Source organism: Pinus tabuliformis, chromosome 7 (genome assembly GCF_031772625.1).
Source record: "Pinus tabuliformis cultivar Carrire ecotype Pingquan chromosome 7, CPIR1, whole genome shotgun sequence".
NCBI classification, from domain to species: Eukaryota; Viridiplantae; Streptophyta; class Pinopsida; order Pinales; family Pinaceae; genus Pinus; species Pinus tabuliformis.
The window spans coordinates 1,296,988,788-1,296,992,567 of record NC_142293.1 but is presented as its reverse complement, the minus strand read 5'-3'; the positions used below and the strand labels follow the sequence as shown (position 1 = coordinate 1,296,992,567).

At 32.1% G+C, this 3,780-nt stretch overlaps 1 pseudogene; it reads left to right on the top strand.

The window, feature by feature from the left end:
* Positions 1 to 1,238: 1,238 nt before the first annotated feature.
* On the top strand, positions 1,239 to 1,910 carry LOC149252258 (cytochrome P450 750A1 pseudogene; annotated as a pseudogene).
* Positions 1,911 to 3,780: the final 1,870 nt, after the last annotated feature.

Sequence of the window (3,780 nt, the reverse complement as noted above, 5' to 3'; positions counted from 1 at the left end):
GTTGTAACCCTTTTCCTTTATGTTATTGATATTTTCTTTTTGATTAGGAGTCATTGAGACCATTAATATTGTCAAGACTAAATTCATGACAATTAAATTAAAAAAAATTACTTATGGTACTTTCATATATTACAACAACTACTTGGAAGGAGTTCCACTGTACAAATATCTTTGAATCTATATCCATCATAAGTCTATTTAGTATTATCATAGTGAGAAAAAAATAAATGGAGGATAGAAAACTTATTATGGGCTTGAAAATAACTATACCTTTACATATTTTTAGATATGGAATAAAAATAAACTCTTCCTTGAGACTCTTATCACTCTTATTATTTTATAAGGGTGTGAAGTTCATGGCTGCAATATCTATAAAGATACATGGAGGAGGATAGAGCACACTTAAGGTAGTTCATAACCTAAAATAGCAAGATTAAATGTAACACTCCTTATCGTGTCCTCATTATTGAAGTTAATATTTCCCCATTGAAAGCATGACTATGACTAGGTATCTTGTATATAAGAAGAAGTTAAACATCATGGAAACAAAGAGGTTTCCTAAAATTATTTTCAACTCTAGCCAAAATCCCTACTTTCAGCTCAGGGATGTATTGACTTGGTTAAACGATTGCTAAATAAAAAAGGAGATGATTTTCCAAAATAAAAATTATATTAAAATTATTATTACTTCAAAATTTTAAGAGAAATAATAGACATGTGAGAAGAAAAAAAAAAACTAAAATATCATAAAAAGGTACAATCAAGGTCAATTTTAAAAAATAAATTTTTGTTTTGTTTTAACTAATACTAAAAAAAATATGAATAAATAAATATTATTGAAATAAAAACAAATTCCCATAAAACTCATAATGAAATTAAAAAATAAACCATTCTAAAAGCACCATCAATCCAAATAAACAAGGCTTTTAACTTTCATACCATAAGAAAATTTGATATAAAAAATAATTTCTTTACTGTTTTTTAGCCTAAAAATAAAATATCGAAAAATTCTGAATAATCTAATATTTTCTTAAGATCCAATAAAATAGATTTGTGCATGGTTTTGAATTATTTGAAATTTATTTACCATTCGCTTCACGATTATTTGAAATTCACTTACCATTTACCTTCACGCATATTATCGGGATAAACTGAGCTTTGATAGATCTTATGGCGGCTATAAATAGCATAGGCTTCTGCCTTTCATTCAGCGTGTCAGTTACCAACGTGTGTCCGACATGGAATTTCATATTACACTGCCTGCTAATGCAGCAGCTATGGTTTGTTTATTTGTGTGTTTATTTTTCATACTCTTATTGCATAAGAGAAGGATTAGGGCCAGATTGCCTCCAGGTCCCTTTCCATGGCGAATCGTCGGAAATCTCTTCCAACTGATCCCTCCTGCTTACCGTGCTCTTAAAGCCGTTGCTGATAAATATGGCCCCATTTTCTTTCTGCGCTTAGGCTCTGTCCCTACCGTCGTCGTCTCTTCTTCTGACATAGCCAAAGAGTTTCTCAGAACTCATGACTTGATTTTTGCCAGCCGACCTCCAAAAGCCGCTGGGAGATTAATGTTTTTCAACTCTAAAGATGTGGCCTTCACTCCCTATGGATATCACTGGAGGGAAATGAAGAAAATATGCGTGTTAGAACTGCTGAGTGCCAAAAGAATTGAGTCGTTCAAGGGTGTGCGAGAGGAAGAAGTATCTGCGATGATCCGTTCAATTTGGGAGGAGAGTGAGAGCGGAATAATGGGTGTGAATATTAGCAAGGCCCTCTCTACTCTCAACTCCAATATAATTTGGCGGATACTGGCGGGGAGGACATTTTCTGACGATGATTTTGGCGGATACTGGCGGGGAGGACATTTTCTGACGATGATTTGGGTGGCGATTTCAGTAAGGAAATAGAAACTCTGTAAGGCAAGATAATAATAAATAAATAAAATAGTAAATAATAAACTAGAGTTTTAAATAAATATATAGAAACGCTCTAAGGTTTTAAATAAATATATATAAAAACTTCGTAAGGTTGGAGTGTTGGAAATAGAAACTCTGTAAGGATGGAGCTTAGGAAATAGAAATATAGAAACTTTGTAAGGCGGGAGTGTAGGAAATAGAAACTCAAACTCCCTAAGGCGAGAGCGTAGGAAATAGAAATATAGAAACTCCGTAAAGCGGGAGTGTAGGAAATAGGCGTAGGAAGTAGAAATATAGAAACTCTCAAGCCTAGAGTTTTAAATAAATATATATAGAAACTCTAGAAGGCCTATAGTTCTAAATAAATATATATAGAAACTTTGCAAGGCGAGTTCTAAATAAATATATATAGAAACTTTGCAACGCGAGTTCTAAATAAATATATATAGAAACTCCGTAAGGCCTAGAGTTCTAGATAAATATATATAGAAACGCCATAAGGCCTAGAGTTCTAGATAAATATATATAGAAACGACATAAGGCCTAGAGTTCTAGATAAATATATATAGAAACACCATAAGGCCTAGAGTTCTAGATAAATATATATCGAAACTTTCTAAGGTGGGAGTGTAGAAAAGAGTAGCAGAAAAAATAGAAGTAAAAAAATTAACAATTTTCTAAATACACTACACCACATAATAAACTAAGTTCTGAATAAATATATATAATAATAATAAATAAATAAAATAGTAAATAATAAACTAGAGTTCTAAATAAATATATATAGAAACACCATAAGGCGGGAACATAGAAAAGAAGAATATAGGAAAGAATAGCAGAAAAGATAGAAGTAAAAAAGCTTAACAATTTTTAAAATACATTACACCACATCTCATAGTATTTACCCAAATCATTTTTTTAAATAAAAACTGTTAAAAGATTCAAGGTAACTGCCATCAAAATTTTACAAGCACAAAATGTTTTCATGCATAACCATTAATCATAAAATGCAAAGAAAAACCATAAAATGCAAAGAAAAACAAATTACTAAATCATATGTCATGGTCAAACAAATTCCAGAGTTCATATTTCATTCACTTTTGTTATTTACTTTTCACTTGGTAAACCTCCCAACTTGTTTGATATAGATGTTTAAATTGATGACTTTCCAGTGTCCATCATGGTTCGATTGATTTTTTTGGATTGATTTTTGGATTAGTGAAGTTTGCAGAGTATGTGTCAAACCCAACATTCGTACATGATATGAAGGAGGAGCTAAAGGGGCATTTTCTCTCCCATCATTGCAAGTAGCCCATGATTGCACTTGAGTTTGTTAATATAAGCTTTTGAAATCTTCTTGGGTTATGAAAAATATTTGAGTGCATGGTTGTAACTACCACTCTACCACCAAGTTTGTCCAAGGTTAGTGCGAGAGAAATTGTCAAGAGGGATGCCTACTGCTTCCATCATTTGGAATATTGATCACTTACTATTTGAATTTTACCAAAGGGGCCAATCACTTACTATTTGAATTTTACCAAAGGGACCAATCACTTACTATTTGAATTTCACCAAAGGGGCCATTTGAACTAGTTGCTCGAATCAGCCAACAATTGCCCCAACTTTTTGGAGGCAATTGATAAGGAAACCCTTGAAATAGAAGATTCTCAAAACATATTTGACCATCATGATCAGGGAACAACTCCTCCTCAACCGAGAACAATACTTTGCAAGGTTGAAAAGGGGTTTTCTTTAACTAGAATCAACCTTACCTAACCTAAATATCTACAACACCCATTATAAATTAATTTATAGTCCATTATAAATTAATTTATAGTGGTTAACATAAACGTATGTACAC